Consider the following 20838-nt stretch of genomic DNA (forward strand, 5'->3'; position numbering starts at 1 on the left):
GGAATTTTTTTATAAAAAAAAATATTAATATGGACCCAAAAAAATGTAACCAAGGAACCGGTATCATAAAAGTAGTAACCTATTAATCAATTATGTGGTATTTATTAAAATTCATTGGAGGTTTTGATTGGTCAAAGCTCTTTTGGTATCATGTATTTCTAATATCATATATTTTTCTTTTATAAAGTTTGTCAAACCAATGAACCATTTGAGCATATGATGGCTTAAAATGATTCATTAAGCTAATGAACATGTATCATAAAAGTTGTAACCAATTATATGATATTTATTAAAATTTTATGGGAGGTTTTGATTGGTCAAAGTTATTTTGGTATCATGATTTTCCAACGGCATATATCTTCGTTGATCAAGATGACCAAATCAATGAACCAATAACTATTTGAGCCAATGATGGTTTAGAATCATTAGATTAATTTTATAATATAGTTTTAATGTGGCCAAATGTCAAAAGCGTGTATTGAAATAAAACTAAAAATTAGACAAAAAATAGTAGGGAGACTTGGATGAGAAGCACATTTATACTATCTATACTATATATAAAAAGTGTGAATGAAATGTAACATTTTTTTGGATTAAAAGTACTCTCTAATTCTTTGTTTGATAAAGGGTATAAAAGCTATTTTATTATACCTTTAATGCCAATTTTAATGGATACTAAAATGATCATAATTGTGTATTTAGTCAATCTCTAATGGTAAGGTTGAAAATGTAACTTCAATTATTACTTTCCACCTCATTTATTCCCCTCTCATTAAATCTTATACTTAAATTATTAACTCTCGTGTATATATATATATATATATGTGTGTGTAGAAATATATATTTTATCAATAAATAATGTATAATTATGTTTTTAAATTCAATTTGTTCATTTTTATTTATAAAAAGTATTAAAGATTGTGATTTGATGTCAAAAAGTTTTATTTTTGTTTTTTGGCAAAAATAGCAAGGCAAAAAGCCTATAGGTCATTGGGACACATACGTCTCAAAAAGTTACTAAAAAAAACACCTCAATCAGACATCAAAGTGTAAAGTTATGGCCTCTCGAAATTTGCATACACATTTATGCAACCCGCGACTCAGATGACTGGGTCAATGGTCCAACTTTTTTTACCAAGTCAATTGATTTTGACTTTTCTTTAGGTTCTACTCAAACCAGATCCAAAAATCTTGACCATGCGACTATTCAAGCGGTTCAACTAGCCAAGTCAATAATGGATTGAAAACACAGTCTTAAAAAAAATGCTAATAGTGCGGCAAAGCATCAGAATCCAAATGTACCAATGGCTTTATTGCAATTTACCCTTCTTCCTTTCATTCGGCCTCCCTTCTTCTAGGACTTTGAAAAACAAAAATAATACTGAACCAATAAAACTGGTTTTTGGAAAACCGGTAACCAAAATTGATCAGTTTGGTTCATCAAATTTTCATTTTCTTATTTTTTATAAAATATTATAAATAGATATTTAAATATGTAATAAAAATTTAGAAATACATATAAAATATTATATTATAAATAATATATTATATATTATATTATATATATATATATATATAGATATACATATATATTCATTTATAATATATAGATAGTGTAAAATATATGAGGTCAGTTCGATTAACTATCAATTTTTTATATTGGTTAACCGAACTGGTACCTTTGTTTTTTTTTTTTAATACCAAACGATCAATTTGGTTAACCAGAATTATCAATTTGGTCTCATCAGTTCGGTTCGGTTTTTCTTGATCACCCCTAGAATTCACAATCACTTTGGTGGTGAATTTGCCATTTTGACTGATGACTAGAAATATGCAATGGTCATTCTTAAAGGGAAAAACAAAGGTATATATAGGGCTCTCACCACATGACACTTCAGGGGGTGTTTTCAAAATTGAAAATGAAAACATGTTTCGGAATCTATAATTTCGAGGTCATGTTTTCATCTGCTTATTTAATATATCATGTATCATGTTCTATACATCATATAATTTATACACTACAAATTTTATTTTTGTTTGATGGCTCTAAAATTATGCTTTTTTTGTGAAATAAAACTAACTTATTTTTTATTTTAAAATAAAAATAGAGTTCAGGAACATATTTTTATTTTTTATTTACTGATATCGTGATTTAAAAAACAAATGAAAACAATAATATTGATGATGGAGATCAATGCCCCCTTAATCATAAGGTCAATGCCTTCAAAACTGTTGCTGCTGCATGAAGTTCAGAGAAACAAATATGTCAAGTAGGGAGAGCCCTGTGAACAGCAGTGGTTGTACAGCCAATTTCTTCCCACCTAATATGAATCAGTAATCAGTACCAACAACGCGGCATCAATATATATGGACCCAATACTAACTCGTGTCCTTAATGTATTTGGTTGCAATGTAAATAAATTTAACTGATGCCAAACTGAATGCAAATTTCAACTTGTTTTTATTTTAAATTTTAGTTTATTTTGTTTAATTGCAATACAAATAAATAAAGTAATTTAAAACATGAAATAAAATAAAGTAAAACCCATAACAAAATTAATAAAGAATTTACTTTTTTTTTCATTTATATTTTCATGCATTTGTACTAGTACAAATAAAATTACACTGCAAACAAACACATCATAAGATCCATTAACAGGTGCATAAAGTGGGCTAATAAGGTTATATTTCGGTAATAATTCTGGTCCTGTATGCATAACGAAGACTTAACTAGGCCAATTGGTATATTGGATAGTACGATGATGACCTCATTCATTAGTAGAGGTGTAAAGTGGGCTAGGCTGGGCTGGCATAGCACGGCCTGCACAAAGCGCGGGCTGTGCCATGCTGGCTTGTGGGTTGTTACGGGCTGTGTTGCCTTTTCTGGTGAAAATTTTGGGGGTTAATCCGACACAGTTCACGGTCCAGGCCCGTACGGGCCCATGTCGTGTTGTGTCATGCCGCGGGCTGGGCTGGACCATGGGTCAAGCCTTGGGTCAAGTTGGGTCGTGCATCAGGCCAAAGCTATTTATTTAAAAAAATGACAAAAAACTTAAAATTTAATTTTATATGAATTTTGTGTATACAATTGCTTATATATACAATAATTAAATAAATTAGTATAAAAATTAAAAAAAATATTATTTTATTAATAAATTATATACTATATATTATTATATAATATTATATAAATAATATATATGGACCATGTTGCGGGACGTACTAGGTCGGGCTGTGGGTTATGCCATATTGACCCGTGGACCTAAAACCCTAAGGCTAATACTGCCCGTAGACCATTATGCTGGGCCATGGGCGGCACAACCCGATTTATACCTCTATTTATTAATATGGTTTGAGTTGATAATTCGTCTCTCTTGGATGAAGCCAGATTGTTAAAGATGATTTTCTAAATTTTGCCTTTTGGTTCTAATGTTTGTTTGTTGACTTAAGAAAATGCACCAAAATGAAAATAATAGAGGGAACACTAAAGTAGGCTGTAAGATTTTTTTGGTATTATATCTTTCCGGTTTCATAGGCGAACACTAAAGTAGAAAGTGAAGATGAAAGAAGTAGGGTTCTGCTGCTGAGTCACTTACAAATAGCAGAATTTGTTAGGCTTTTATTTTCAATTCAAATAACAGAATTTGTGGCTTCCTACTTAATTAAGAGTTATCGTGTTCAATATGGTTGGTGCGTCGTTATGGGAATTGTTTCCCATATTATAACAAATCGAAGTGCAAATTAGTACAAAATGTCCCCTTTCACAAGTCCTATTTCCTACAAACAAATTGGGTGACTACTTATCTGATGTTGGGTCTTCGATTCAATGGAGTAAGTTGAATTGTGTTAGGTGTTATCTCACATTTATAGTAAAACACATAGCCTAAAAAGAAAACAACTCTAGGCAGTTACAAAATAGTTATCTATTAATCGAATTCAAATCAGTCCCCCACAACGCTCCACAGCACATCCCGCTATATATTGTGAATATCTCTCGATGATGCATCATCATTTCTGATATCATCATTGGGAGACGTTCTTAATACACGGCAGGGATGTGCTGTGTAACTTTGTGGGGGGTAATCTTCTGGGGGGCTGATTTGTTCTCCTATCAGTCAGGATTCATGCAATGTATGAGTTTTGTTAAATTAAATTGACAATTAACAAAGGAGCCTTATAATGTTCCAAAATTTGTATATTCAACAAAAAATACTAACTTATTTCAATAGAATTCTCCATTACCATTTGCCATTCTTTTCAAAATTTAAAAATAATTAGATTTAGATGTTAGATGAATAATTAGACCTGTTCATGAGTTGGGTTCAATACTTTCATGTGTTACTCTTTGTTTGTAAGAAATGAACATAGTAAAACCGAAAAATTTATGATTTATGAGTAACAAGATGAGAAAAGGAACTAGAAAATGAGTGCATTCATTACTTGAAGTGACACAATTATCCCTAAGCAAGTAAGCATGTAGTGGTGTGAGTGACCCAGGTCTGAAATCCAATCCACCCCACACTTAATAGCTTTTGTTCACCTTAATTAATTCTTTGTTTGGATTGAATGAGTGGATTTGGATTTGGATTCTACTTCTGCCTGGACAGGATTGAATTGACTAGCCCGCCATGTGCTAGAAGGTCAAAGCCAATAAATTTGGAATTACCGAATTAACCCAACCAATGGAATTTGGAGAATGATAGGATTAGAAATTCCAATTTCAAGGCCAAATCCAAATCCGACCTGTTCCAATCACAGCACAGAAATCTCGAAAAATCAAAGGCAGCATTGAACTTGAAGTATTGATAAGACTGTCAAGACATAGATGGCTCTATCTAAAACATTTTCTGTAAATATATATACTTACCTTTCATTTGCACCGGTGTAAATATATACTAACCTTTCATTTGCACTGGTGTAAATGTACGGGAGTGCAAAAGCACCAAGTGTAAATTCTGAATTTTATTTGTTAAGAAATGAATGTAAATCCTGATTTACTTTTGCTTCAAAATTGAGTTTGTCGTATTTATTTGTAATAAATAAAATGAAATGACTTCCACTTTAAATGAAAGAGAATGGAGGCAGAAAGGTGGTGCAAATTTTATATTAATTTTTGGGATACAACATTTGAACTGCCATTGAATGCAAAGAGACAAAATGTACAAATTTTATATTAGATAAAAATGCAAATCATAATTACAAATAAAACAAAAGCAAAACCAAATAAGGTACATGTGCACCCAACCAAACACAACCAAAGGTTCTCTATGTGTGCTGTTCTTTTTCACTAGTGCGAATGCACGGGAGATAGCGAGAGCAAATGTGCTGATTGTAAATATGCCGATTTACTTTTGCTCCAGGTTCCACTTTGTTTTGTTTGCTTATGAGGAGCAGGGGGGATCAATTGAGCATGAGGAAAATTTGCTTTAGCTTTTGGGATATAAATATTTATACTTTCAATAAATGCAAATGAGTTGAAAAGTGCAAATTTTGGTTCATGTCTTGAGACAAGCTGGAAAATTAGGCTTGTTGGGCTTAGGTGGTGTTTGATAACACTTTTTAGATTTCTGAAGTTTGAAATATTTGTTTTTAAGACGCCATGCTTATTTAGTATTGAATCTGGGATTTTTTTCAAATATGAAATTGTAAGACCCGGGCTCATCATTTAATGCACTCAGACGCTTTTTAGATGTGACCTAAAGTAAAAAAATACCCCTATTTGAACCCAATAAAAAGCTTCATTCTCTCTCTCTCTCTCTCCCCTGTCTTCCCGCCACTACCACTGCAACAAAGGTTTCTCATGTCTCGGTTGACAGTGCCACAGTGATGATTTCGGTGTAGTAGTGTTGTCAGTGTTGGAGGAAGGCCTCCCCTAGATTTGATCTGAACTGATATGATGGGAAAGACGAATGAGCAATCGGGGTTGCCTCTTATTGTTGTGTGGGTCCTTCTATGGTCAATGTTTGTCGATCTCATGGTGGAAAAGCTTGGGGCAGAGGCATCGCTCTCCAAAGCAGGTAGGACTCTCAGAGATGAAGAGGAAGCGAATTAGTGGAGGTTTAGTGGGGACGACTATGACAGGGGACATCTAGAAAAAGAGAGAACGAAGGAGGTGGAAAACATCGATTGATGGTGCTTTGTTCACCATGGTTATTTCAGCGGCAGAAACTAGAGAGAGGGAAGGGAGACTGAGAGAGAAGAAATAAAGCTCGAGCTCGATTCAAACTAGAACCTTGAGCTTGAGCTCGACTTGAGTCAAAAACTCATAAGCTCGAACTCAGCTTGGCTCGAGCTTGATTTCGAGAAAAAATGTTTTATAAAAATAAAAAATTATATATAAAAATGTTTTTTATTTGATATTTAAAAAATTAAGAATTATAATATTTTTATTATATATATATATATATAAAAAAGCTGGCTTGCAAGCCTTACGAGCTAAGCTCTATTAGGCTCGAGCTCGACATGTTTCTTAATCGAGCTAGTGAATTGGGCTCGAGCTTGGCTCGAAGCTCGGTTGAAATTGAGCTGAGCCGAGCTCAAGAAGCTCATGAAGAGATCGACTCGTTGCCACCCCTAACAAGCGGCAATGACAGAACATGGGAGGGAAGTCGGTGAATAGTGTATTCTCAGTCATTAGCCCTGATTGGAAAGTTAAGTCAGCATTTATATTAGGGCCAAGGGGTGGTTTCATAATTTTGGGATTCTTAAGGGGCATTTTTGTAATTTTGAAAAAAAGGGTTACATAAGGTCTAGAGGTCAAACTGTGATTCTGGTTTAATGCAAATTGAACTCAAAATTACCAAATAGCCTATTTTAGGGGTAAAATAGTAAAATCAATGAATTTCAGATGATAAAGGTTTGTTCAAACACAAACAACATTCTTTATTTAGAGCCTCTAAAAAGTCAAAAGGCAACTATGCCTCCTTTCAGATTTCATACACTTTTAATATCTTTTTAACATTTTCAGATTTCAGATTTATCAAACGCCCCTTAGTGAACAACTACTGTATTTAGTTAAAAATCAAAACATTTTATTTTGCTTTTACTTGTACCAAAGTGAAATTGTCATGAAATTAACAAGTTTTTTTGTTTTTTGTTTTTATTTTTTTAATTCTTTGCCACAAAGATTTTCATTGAGACTGTAAGAAATATCTAGCTCAAGGGTTTTAACCGGGTCATCAAAAAAAGATTACAGTCATTTATTAGTTGATAAGATTAAATTTAACAATATACAGTTATCAATTGTTCAGTTGATTTTATATCAATTACATGTAATTAATTATTATTTATGTAGTTCAAATGTTTAGATACTCAAGCAAACAGATAGTAGGGAAACAGTGATGGAACAAGGAAATTGGCATGCTTGCATCGAACAAGCAAAGTCACGAGAGAGAGAGAGACAGAGGTTGTAATACAGAATTTGTGGATTGTTCATACAATCTTTATAGATACATTTGTTCTTAAATATATAAATAATAAACAATAATTTTATTAAAAATATATTAAAGTTTCAATGCAATCCCGCCAGTAAGAGCTTGTCTTATATTGTCAGCATCAAACCGGAATAAAGGGGGAATGTTGCACTATATATCATGTATATATGCCTTAATATATTAATGTAAAGATAAGAAATTTTTATTTAACTTTCTAAAATTAAATTAAATTAAAACTTCAATTTTTAAAACCATAATTTCATTAATTAATACAGGCAAGCCGGGATGCCCGGGTTCGGACATATGTGCGCCGGGTCAGGCCTGGGCAGCCCTAAAGAATATTAATACACTATCAAAACCCTGGGCCCAAACCTACTACAGACATATATTATTTAAACCCGGGATGTGGGCCAGGTGGGCCAGAGCAGCCCTAAAAAAATTAATACACTATCAAAACCCTTTTCGGGCCTAGGCCCAGCCTGACCCATGACATCCTTCTTATGAATCTTGATTTCTGTTTTTGTATTCATTTCAACATAATGAAGTAGTGAAACAAATTGGTTTGAAGGAACCTTTTCCTTCGAAACAAATGTAGCCTTAGGGATAAGAGCATGGTCTTGAGGACTACATCCTTATTGGCGGTGCTTAGATTCAGGCCGTGGGATGGGGAAATGCAAATTTATTCATAATTTATTTTCCTCTATATCAAACACGTTCCCGTTAAAAAAAAAAAAAAAAAAAAAAAAAAAAAACACAAGTGACTTGAAGATACTTGCTGTGGGCTGCAGCCTACAAGATCGAAAAGATTTCATTATGGCTTCATCTTGTATTGATGTTAAGGATCAAAGCAATCAACTATAAGAACCCACGGATTTGAATAAGAAATACGCGTGGAGATTAGTGTGGCCACGTAATCGGTGTGTGTTTGGCTCCACGAACTGTCCTGTTATGCAATAACACAAGTTCTTTGGATCTGACGTGATCGTATCTTGTGTCTCATCATCATTTGATTCATCTTTGTTGAAAGACAAAACACCCCATTCTCAATATACTAAAGTTTAGGTTGTATTTTGATTAGGGGTAATTTAGTATTCTAATGATATCATAAATATGGCATTGCAGTACAGTAAAAGTGATACCTCCACACCATGTAAGTAGACCCTAGGAGCACTTCGGGCACTTCACAACTGTATCGATGACCTCGGCATCATTTTGGTAGGTCGAATTGCGAACAGCCAGGCAAGACTTTAGGTCGACGTAAGAAGCAACCTGCTTTTACCAATTTGACCTGACTCCAGTTAGCAACCTGCTTGATGTGCCAAGCGACCTCCACCTTAAGTGTGCAGTCACCTTTGAATTCCCTAGAATCATGACATCACATTGGAAGAGTTGGTATCTCCCTGTCTGCTTCTGGCGGGATTGGATAAATGTTACCCGCTTACGCGGAATCCACCTCTAGGCAAAAAACCACCTCTGAACTAGATAGGCCGGAGATCCCAGACGCATTTCGTGAGGCTCATGGCAACTCGCCTATATAAGGGTCTCACCTCAAACCTCACAAGGTACGCATGATTTAGCTATCTAAGCACTCTATCTCTCTTGCAATCAAATACCAACTCGCTAACATAAGCACCGGAGTGCCCACCCTGGGTCAAGCAACCTGGACATTCTGATTACTTCTCTCTTGTAGCTCGACCAAGTGACGATCGCACATCATCAATTGGCATCGTCTGTGGGAAATACTACACTAAAGTCATATTCTCACACTCCTTTTCTAACTACAAGTCCAATGGCATCTTCCAGCAACAACCTTGTCAACAACGTACATGCTGACGGGTAGTTCATGAAAGAATGGTAGGATCCATCTGATGGACGCCAAAAAATGTGCGGAATGGGGGGCAAATTTAAAAAAAAAATTCCTACCTTCTTCCAACTGAGAATCATATTCCCTAAATTTAGAATACATTATTCAAGGATCCTACTTGAGCCATAAACAAACCAGATCTGAACCAAAAGGAAACAGTAAGGATTATACCTGATCCGGAAAAATAATATCTCCCAAAGTTGGTGTTCACGCCCAAAGAAGAAACCAAGATCCGCTCCTGCTGAAGATGACACAGCTGTGGATGGAACAGAACCAGCAGGGTGCGTCCTACACACTGGATTCTTCACAAGAACCCTCTGGAAACCTTGAACACCGAATCCTAGTGTCTTTCTTGCAAGACTATTGTCAAGAACTGATTTCTTGACTTCCTGTTGCTACAAAGATCCAATCTTCCAACAGGTAGTGGCGGCGGCTGAAGGAGGAGAAGTCCAGGGACGAAGAGGGCAGAATTGTCTCTTCTCTCTGGAGTCTGTGAGAGATCAAATCTCAGATTGCAGGATGTGTTTCTTGCTTGCTCAAACCCCCTAGTTCGAAATCTAATATTTCTGCTAGGGTTTTCTCCTCTTTCTTCTTGATTAAGAAACCTCTCAATATTTTGGGAGTTATCCCAATCCAAATCAGTATTTGGATAGAGGTTAATCTTAATCATATCTGCAGATTAAGTTAATTAACTCCTGATCTTATCAGGAGGTTACCAGATTCAAATCTAATTTGAATTTGGTCTCTTAGAGTGGATAAGGTCAAAGACCCAATCCTTTTACTAACACTAATATCAGATTCGCCCCATGAACTGGTGAACATATCAGCCCAGTTCGAAATGGGTTTCTGGCCCATTAAGTGTTCAGTGTTTAACTAGTTTCCAACCTGCTGCCCAGTTGGGCTTCTTTGTATGGCGTGGGACCCAAGCATTGATCTACACACCAGCCACATGGGTTCGGCCCAGCCTTTATTACAAGGCCCAACCGAATTCACTGAAAGACTCAGTGACCCCCTTGAGCCCATCACATAGACCCTATGGGCCCAACACTTACATTAAGTGGTCCTTGGGCCAAGCCATCTTATAAAAACCCAGGGACTGTGGGCAGGTGCAAGATTAACCCATCAGGTATTATCCTAAATGGTCTTACAATTAACCTCTCAGCCCTTAATGATCAAGCACTGTCCGACAAGAGAAGACCTCTCTCTCAACTACAAGGAATAATGCCGCACTCTCTACTCACATGGATCCTGGGAATTAAAACCTTTTGCAAATCTTTTGAAACCGTACATATACATAAATATATATATATATATTAATTTTGCAAAATAAAATTCCAACGATTGAAATCAACTGCCGACAGTTTGGTTTCCATCAGAGAGAGTGCATTTCCGATCATTACCATTGTCCAACAAAGGGGCTGATCCTGTCACTATGACCACTCACTCAGATGAATTCTCATACTGCCCCAACATGTCCAGGTTTTGACCCCCACTAAGGATCTCACTGATTGACACATCAAAGACAGCCCGATCCGACACCTAGTGATGTGTCATAATCGAGTCTAGGGGTCAGGTGTAACTTTTCAGTTTTGCCCATCTGTCTCCAAGGTCTAGGGCAATACTAAAAATCTGGTCCAGTTCAAGGGTTCAAGCAATCCCATACTGCATGTGCCTTGGGTCTTACCCTGATGGCCGAAACAAGCCATCCCAACACTTGGTGGCACACCAGTATTAGCCTTGGCAGGATAAATCTCCCCAGACTTATCCAATGGCTGTGAACATTTAAAACTAACACAAGTTTCTATAAGTGTCCAGTTTTAGAGTCTTACACAGAATTATACCAAACAACATGAATCAAACATGCATTTTAATTTATTTCCACTAAATAACAAAAGTACATCAAATCTGATTGAAGCTAAGGGCATACAAGACTGTCTAACAGCTCCCATTTGCAATCCTCTACAGGCTGATCCTCTACGGAGCCTATGGGATGGACTAATCCTCTACGGAGCCTATGGGATGGACTAATCCTCTACGGGCTTAGCAAAGTGAAGTTGGAGTGCGCTATCCGATTTGCGATCCAAGTTTTGAACAACGAAGCTGTGTACGAGACGTTGAGAGCCGAGCTACTACTGGCAAAGGAGGTCGGTGTGAAACATCTCGTGGTGTGTAGCGACTCTCAATTAGTGGTGAACCAAGTGAATGGGCAGTATGAGGCTTAGGAGCCCACCATGTTGGCCTACCTGGCCAAGTTTAGAGAGCTCTTGGCCAACTTCTACTATTGGAACATTCAACAAGTTTCAAGGTTTGAGAAAACCGAGGCTGATCCGTTCTTGAGCCTGGTGTGTTAAAGCTCGGTCCAAACTAGGAAGGCCCCTAAGTACTCAAGGTGATTGACGAAGGCACGTATGAGCTTGAAACATTGGAGGGGAGGCAGGTACCCCATGCGTGGAACGTTGATGACTTAAGGAGGTACTATTTATGAGAAGTTTGGAAGTTTCAAGCTGCGATCGTGAGAACAAAAGTATAGATTGCCTGCTACAGCGACCAGGTCAAGAGAACAAGGAGAAGCCAAATCGCTTTCATCCTTAAGGCCCCCTATGACGACCTAAAATATATAGGCACCTCGGTACATTGATAGTGTTTTTGACTTAGCCGAAATGATAAGCCTAGTCACTTTGAAAGTCTAGTCATAGGTACACCTTGGCAACCTTAGGTCATGTTATGACACTTAGCCTATTTTCTAGTGATAGAAAGTACTAGGCGAGAAAGAGGGGAACAATATATGCAAAAAAGTCAATTTCATTCAGTAATGTAAAGTACATTGTACATTGCTAAAAAAAAAGAAGAAGAAAAGAAGAAAAAGAAGCAGATCTTTCTGAGATCGCCGAGCTCGGAGGCTCAGTGTGTAACATATATACAGGGGGTCTAAGAGAAGAGGCAAGAAGTTCAAATGTCCACGGGCTTCTCGATGCCCACGTCATTGGCTCCATTACTGCCAGTACCAGCTCTGTTATCTGCATCACCCTCAATGCCCCTGTTGATCTCATCTTCCTCCTCGAATTCAGGCTCCTAATCAACCTAGTCCATCATCTCGTTGGTGCACACCAAACTCTTTAGCTTAGCTAGGTCGAAGTTAGGGCACACCGATGCCACCAACATTCAACAAAGTTTGCAGCCCTAACGAAAGGCGCCTGTCCTGAATTCCTTTTGCTCCTTCAGAAAGTCAAGTGAAGTCTTGAAGTCCTCGACAACTTGGACCTCGACAACATGGATGCCATCAAGAAGTTTACCTTTAAACTCAACAAGCTCAGCCTCCTTCTCTTGTAACTTGTGGCCTTTGGCTTCTAGATCGTTGGTCAACATCTCAATGGTGCTCACTAGGTCGGCATTGTGACTTTGCTGCTGGGCAATTTTGGCCTTCAGGTTATGGACAAGATGATTAGCTTGTTCCAGTTAAGACTAGTACTACGTCACCTCGTCCTCAAGAACTTGAGCTCTACTAGCTCCCCTCTCGGCATGACCCAAGAGTGTGTGGGCCATGGTGTTCGTCTAAAAAAATGGTGTATTAGCAACAAGCTAAAATTTGGCTAAATATGAAGGAAGAGATCAAGTACATACCACAAGAGGCAACACATAAGCTTCCCACCTAGTTTGCCATGATGCTACTCACTGAGCCTCACGACCTCCTCTAGAAAGATGGCTTCCTTGCTCTTTAACAAGGCTGCCCAGAAGTCCATGATGGTGCACTTATCCATATAAGTTGCCCTAACGTTTGAAGTAGTGGTCACCTTGGCCCTGAGCTGTGGAAGGGTCTCCTTGGAAGTTCAGGCGGCCTTGGGTTCGAGGAAGGTCCCCTCTGGCCATTCCTCCTTGACGAGGTCAACCACCGGCATGACTTTGGTTGCACTCCATCCAGTAGGCTTGAAATTTACGACTTGAGGAGCTTCCTAGGGAGTCACCTTCCTCTTCTTCCTCCTCATAGCCTTGAACAACTCAGAAGTTGGTATGCCCAACATGTTTCCTGCACGAGAAGTTCATAGATAAGTCAAGACAAAAGGGAGAAAGAAATATGTCAGATCTTGAAATGACGACCTACCCTGAGGACTCAACCCATCCAGGATTAATTTTTCCTCAATCAAGAATTCACTCAGCTCTGACCTCTTGTTCACTAAGAGCTGCACCTTAATCTGCATCCGCTTACTCAACGTATCCTCCCCGGAGTCCCTAGTCCCCACTCTCCAAGTCGTTAAGAATGGCCATCCACCATTTCGGTTGAGAAAGAAATACCTTCTCTTCTAGTCCAGTACCTTGGAAGGGAAGCCATGCAACTTACACTCAGGTTGGTAGGACGGGTATTAGCTATACATCCCGGGAGTACTGGAAAGATTTTTTTTATATGGAATATGCTAGTGAAGGTATTGAGATCTAGGGGGAAGTCGACGTGGTGACTGAAGGAGATGGTGTCGAATAGGGTCTTAATAGAGTTGGGATGAAGATGATATATTCTAATATTATAGTAGCTCAACACATCAGGAATAAGGGGCGTGAAGGGGGAATCAAAGGCTCGCTTTCAAGGCCTCCTCGAAGATAGAAACTTCATCATTGTCATGCTTCCATGGGAACTTCTCAAGGGGAAGGGAATATTTGTATTGGTCTAGTATCCTATACCGACCTATGAGCTCGTAAACATCTTCAACAGCCAATTCGGTGGGATCGAACTCAAACTTACTTTTGGGCTAACGACAAGAGGATGGGGCTCCCTTATTGGAACCTCATCATTCCTGGGCTAAGGACCCTTCCTCGGTCTGGCAGGACGGACCCCTCTCTTCCTCAGACTTGACACACGGCATGATAAAAGCGAAGAATGAATCAAGGGGAATATGATTCACCTAGAATGAAAAGACCGACCTCGCTGACTACATTGATGATTTCAACAACGCCGAGCTCTGTGACCTTACTACGCACTGGAATTCCAAGGTTAGGGACGAGTGAAATGGGCCCCTGAGGGTCTTATTTATAGACAGATGAATCGAACTTTGGACAGTTGAGATCAATTGGATCCAATAGTTCACAAGGACATGATGGTTCGTATTCCGAGGCAAAACCAATTTAGCGTATTTTTTATGTCCGCGCGACCTAATGGTTGCGTCATGTCTGCGCACCCCTGGTACACTATCTCGTGCTTAGGTCAAACTGACTGAACCAACATGATCGCAAGCCGTTGGTTAGACCATGATTGAGGATGGAACTCAGAACAAATCATCTCGGGTTAAGACTACTCCCTCACCGGTCTAATCACATCGGACTTGGGTGTGGGGGGAAATTGATGAGGGGCAATTTGGTCCTCCAATGATATCACGACACGCGGCCTTGCAGAACAGCAGAAGTGACACCTTGACACCATGTAAGCAAATCCTAGGAGCACTTTAGGCACTTCACAACTGCATCGATGCCCTTGGCACCACTCCGGTAGGCTGAACTGCTAACAACCAAGAACTCAGGTCGGCGTAAGAGGAAACCTACTTCCATGGATTTGACTCGACTCCGATTAGAGACCCACTTGATGTGCCAAGTGACCTCCCCTTAAAGTGGGCTACCGCCTCCTAATTCCCCAGGATCACGACACCACAATTGACCCCGTCGACTTTGGGTGGGATTCAATAAATGTTACCTGCTTACGTAGAGTCCACCTCCGAACCAGATTGGCCAGAGATCTCAAATGCCTTTTGTGAGGCTCATGACAACTCGCCTATATAAGGGCAACGTCTCCAACCTCACATGGTACATGTGATTTAGCTCTCTAAGCACTCTAGCTCTTTTGCTCTTTTGCAATAAAAAACTAGCTTGCTAACTTAAGCATCAGAGTGCCCACCCCGGGTCAAGCAACCTGGACACTGATTACTTCTCTCTTGCAACTCGACCAAGCAACCTACTCAATCCGACGTCCGAGCTGTTAGCCAGTAGGGAGCACCAAATCGCACATCACCATATTTGATTTGACAGGAATTTCAGAGAAAGTTCTTACAAAAATTTTACAAAATTTATTAAAAACATTTTTTCAACCTTTTGTTTTTCTCTTATTTGCTATCAAACCAAACATATTCTTAAAGTATGCACTTTTTTTTACTTTTAATTAGGGGTATCTTTTCATTGTCATAAATTGAAATTGATGGATTAAAGTCACTCCTAATTTATTTATATAACATCACTGTTTAAGGTAAGGCTTATGTCATGGATACATATTGGAATTATAAATATATAATCTTGTTTTATACACTTTAGAGTTTTTTTTAGTAAAGTTATATACTTTAATCCAAGGTTCCATGTATGGTATCATAAAGAGAATCAGAATAAGTATTTTTAAAATATTTACAACAATATACTTTGGATACGCAAAAATATGGTTGAATGATTAAGACAATAGAAAATTTCATATATAAATCCCACAAAATACAAATGCATCAATAACACTAAATTAAGTCTCGAGTGGTTATATATAAGAAATGTATACTTTGATGGCTTATGTGAAGTATGAAATAGAAGGATACACAAGGCTGACAAATTGAAAATGAACTAAAATAATCATGTGTAATTTTATTGTTACTTGGAAGTACTAACTTTAAATTTGATAAAGTTTGGCCAAAACTTAAAATTTGAAAAACATGACTTTAGTAACTTGTAATGTAGCTTAATGGTGAACTTCTTAGTAGGACTGTTCATGATGCTGATCAATTTGACTCAATTCGACCAGAGTTGGCTGGTTGTAAACTAATTGCTCGATTTTGGTTCATGCATTATACTAACCCGAAAGGTTGGATCGGTTTCAGTTTGGTTGTGTTAATTGACCACTAACCAAAACCATCCCAACCCAATTCTTTTCTCTATGCACACACACATTTATAATATAATATATATATTTTTTAATATGGGAAGGTGGGAAAACACTTTCTACAATTATATATAACAAATGGTTTTCATAATACCATTTAGTATATGATTTTCACCTAGTGAAAACTGCTTTATGCTAAGTTGTTTGTAATTGTTGGTGAATTTTTCCTGCCACGGGGGCATTTATTTTTGAAATTCTTATGGCTAATTTATTACAAAAGTTGCATTTTTCATTATTTTCAAAAACTAGTGGGAGAGACTTCAAATTTTATAGTTGTGTTTTCACCAAGGTTCAACACGTAGCCCTTATCTATTTGCATTATTCATAGATGAATTAACTAAACATATTCAGAAGGAAGTTTCATGATGCATGTTGTTTGTGGATGACATTGTTTTGATTGGTGAAACTGATAAATTATTAAATTCAAAATTAACCTTATAGACAAGTGCCCTAGAAATAAGAGGTTTTAAAATAAGTAAGACTAAAGCAGAGTATATGACATGTAAGTTTGGTAATATTAGGTGTGTAAATCAGGATACACTTAGTATTGAAAACCAAGAAATAACTCAATGTAACCATTTTTGTTATCTTGGTTCAATAATTTACAACAATGGAGAGACTAAAGAGGATGTCACCTATAGAATTAGAGCAAATTGGGCAAAACGGAGAGATGCATTTGGACTTTTATGTGATAGGAGAATATTGCTTGAATTAAAAGGAAAATTATATAAAACTGTTGTAAGGCCAATTGCATGGAATAGAGTATTGGATAGTTAAGAAACATCATGTTAAAAAAATAAGTGTAGTATAATGTGGATGCTAAGATAGATGAGTAGAAAAATTAGAAAAAATGGGATAAAAAATGAAGCCATCCATAGAAACATAGGAATAGCTCCAATGAGTGATAAAGTATATGTTTGGCATCGATGCTGCAGAAAATGGTGCTGCTGATGTGTGGTTGGAAGCATTGTTTTCTAAAACGATGCCTTTATTTTTATTTGGAATTGTTCCTGATAGGTAGGATGTTTCCTGGAGCAACAACAATTTTATCTGTTTGGTACAAATGCTCTAGGAAACGTTTTCAGCATTGGTACCCATTATGTAGTGCCGCATAACTGCATTGTTGGCAGCAACGAGTTGCAGCTCTAGAAAACCCCAAATTTGGCGTTGCTCCAAGCTATGGCTTCCCAATTTTCGAGGCATGGCATGGAGTATTATTTTTTGTATGGAATAATGGTTCCAAACAAATGCCCGTTCCTAGAGCACCGTTTTTTCCAATGTGGTGCTGATGTGGTGCCGTTGCTCCAGGAAATGACAACGATGCCAAACAACTGCAAAATGATAGAGAATAAACTAAGATGGTTTAATTGCATGTGTAGAAACCCATCAACAGCTCTAGTTAGAAGAAGTGGTTTGTTACAAGTGGAAATGGTTAGAAGGGCTAGGAGTAGACAAAAAAGGACATGAATATAATTAGTAAGAAATGATTTAAGCATTAATAATTTAACAGTGGTTCTGTTAGACAGTTTTGTATGCCCTTAGCTTCAATTAAAATGATGTACTTTATGAGTTTATTGTAAATGAATAAAAGTGCATATTTGATTCATGTTCCCTTGGTATGTTTCTGTGTAATACCCTTAAACTGGACACTTAATGAGACTCATGTTAGTTTAGAATGTTCACAGCCAGTGGGTCGGTCTGGAGAGACCTATCCTGACAAGGTTGACACTGTGGTGCCACCAAGTCGGTTAGGGTGGCTTGTCTCAGCCACCGGGGTGAGACCCAAGGCACATACAGTGTAGGATTAATTGAATCTTTGAACTAGACCGGATTTCCAATATTGTCTTGGACCTTGGAGATTGATGGCAATACTAGAAAGTTACACCCGACCCCTAGACTCAATTATGATACTGCACTAGGTGTCGAATTAGGCTGTCTTTGATGTACTAATCAGTGAGATCCTTAGCGGGGGTCAAAACCTGGGTATGTTGGGACAGTCTGAGAATTCATCTGAGTGGGTGATCATAGTGACAGGATCAACCCCTTTGTCGGACAAAGGTAATGATCGAGGATGCACTCTCACTGATGGAAACCAAGACTGCCGGCAGTCGATTTCAATCGTTGAGATTTGTTTTGCAAAATATATTTTATATGAGATATAAAAGTATATATATTATGGTTTTGAAATTATTTGCAAAAGGTTTTAATTCACGGGATCCATACAAGAGAGAGTGGAACACTGTTCCTTGCAGCCGAGGGAGATGTCCTCTCTTGTCGGGCAGTGTATGATCATTATGGGCTGAGAGGTTAAGTGTAAGACCATTGAGGATAATACCTGATGGGCTAATCTTGCATCTACCCATAGTCCCTGGATGTTACAAGGTGGCTTGGCCCAGGGACCACTTAGGGTAAGTGTTGGGCCCATAGAGCCCATCTGATGGGTTTTAGGGGGTGCACTGTCCATTACAGTGTATTTGCCCAGGCCTTGTAACAAAGGCTGGGCTGAACCCATGTGGCTGATGTGTAGATCAATGTTTGGGTCCCATGCCATACAAGGAAGCCCAATTGGGCAGCAGTCTGGAAGGGTAAATGAATACATAACCTTAAATGGTTCTTAAGCCCATTTTGAACTGGGCTAATTTGATTAGTCACTTAAGGGGCGAATTCTGAGATGGATCAACTGATAGGATTGGGCCCACACCCTAACCACTTAGAGAGTCCAAGATCTAAATAAGATTTGGATTTGGAAACTTTCTAATTAGATTAAGAGATGGCTGATCTAATCTGCATATAAGATAATGGTTATCCCTTATCTTAAAGGAACTTCTAATCCATATATGATTTCGGTTAGCAACTCCTAATGGGATTAGGAGGTGATCCCTTTAAGTCTATAAAAGAAAGAGGGGGCGACAGCTTTTAGACAAAAAAAACACTAACAAGCAAGCAATTCATAGTCTTGTATTCAGAGCTGAAATCATAGAAGAGAGAATTTTGCACCCTGCAAATACTCTCTTGCCGCCTCCTTCCTGCAGCCACCGTCTACAACAGTTCGATCTCCAGTTCTTGGGAGAAATCAAGATTGGATCTTGATTCCAATCTTTTGGAGAAAAGATTGGTGGGAGTTGTATTCACAAGCCGTCTAGGTGATTCTTGAGAAGGGTGAAGTTCTTTTGGAAGAACACTACTGATTCTGCTCCACCCTGCACTGTGCCATCTTTAATGGGAGCAGATTTTGGATCATTCCTTGGGCGTGAACACCTCTATTGGGAGATACTACTTCTCTGTATCAGGTATTATCTCTCCCTACTACTTTTGGTTCAGATCTAGTTCAGTTTATGGTTCAAGAATGATCATTGAAAATATGATTTTCTAAATAGGGAATTTGATTCCCAGTTGAAGGGAGAGATTTTTTTTTTGAAATTTGCCCCCTTATTCCACAATCTTTGGGCGTCCATGTAATGGATTTCCTATCCCTTCAGATTCAATGAATATACTTTTAAATAGAACGAATTGGCAAAATAAGATTAATATAGCCGACCCTATAGTTGGGATAAGGCATGAATGATGATGATGATCATACAATTTGCATACAGTATAAAACTTGTAGTAAAGAGTTGTAATAAGAATACAACCAATTTTTGATAAATCTTGGACAACTATGCACCTGTGTACTTTAATAGAGGTACCTCTTGTTTTTTCACAATTGTGCCCCAGTTATCAAAATTGGGATATGTCTTAATTAGTTTCCCTTTGATAAATCTGGACTCCCATGCTGAAAATTGATTACCACCTAATTTATATTTTTTATTAGATTATTTCCATCTTTTGATAAAGGTTTATGCAACTACATGGGATTCAAATTTTTTTCTTCTTACTTTTCAAACTCAAGTTAGAGTATGGGGCCATTAAAAATTTACCGAATTCCCAATCCAATCCAATCAAGTTGCATCCCTAATCTTATACTTGGATCAGGATAATATAATGTCAATTTATTCAAATATTTTAATATTTGAATCAAATCATTGAATTGAGTCATTTAAAGAAGTACAGTTGAACCATCTTTCAAAGTCCTTTCTTGTTGGCCTTTTAAGAGGTTGTTTAGATTGGTTTTGAAGTATCTGGGATATGCCATAAAGTTTCCAGCATGATCTATAATCATACATCTCAAACATGTTTCATGCTTATGTATTGTCATTGATGGGATCATACAGTGGAGACTGGCATTTATGTTTAAGATGTGTCGCTATGGATCATGTTGGAAGCAATGTTGCCACCGACATTGGCAGAAGATGGAATACATATGAATGTGTATTCCATATATATGTACAGAACACTGGTATGTTTATTCATGATTGATTACATAGGTTTTTTAGACCAAGTATGGGCTCAAATTCTCATCCTATAAATCTGCAATTTATGTTTTTCTTTTCAACTTCAGAGTAGGGCCTCACTTTTCAAGATAAAACCTTATTTGTGAACCTTAACCTTTAAAAGCAATAATGTGGAAAGACCAGCGCTAAAGGCAAATATATATATATATATATATATTTGATATAATAATGCCCTTTTTGGTACAATTCTCTTCAACTTATATCTTTCAATGTAAGATTTGGCTTGTTTGTCACATGCTTTAGTCAAATTTGTATAAG

The sequence above is a fragment of the Nelumbo lutea genome, chromosome 1 (genome assembly GCF_056320005.1).
Source record: "Nelumbo lutea isolate HS-2025 chromosome 1, American lotus-T2T, whole genome shotgun sequence".
Lineage (NCBI taxonomy): Eukaryota > Viridiplantae > Streptophyta > Magnoliopsida > Proteales > Nelumbonaceae > Nelumbo > Nelumbo lutea.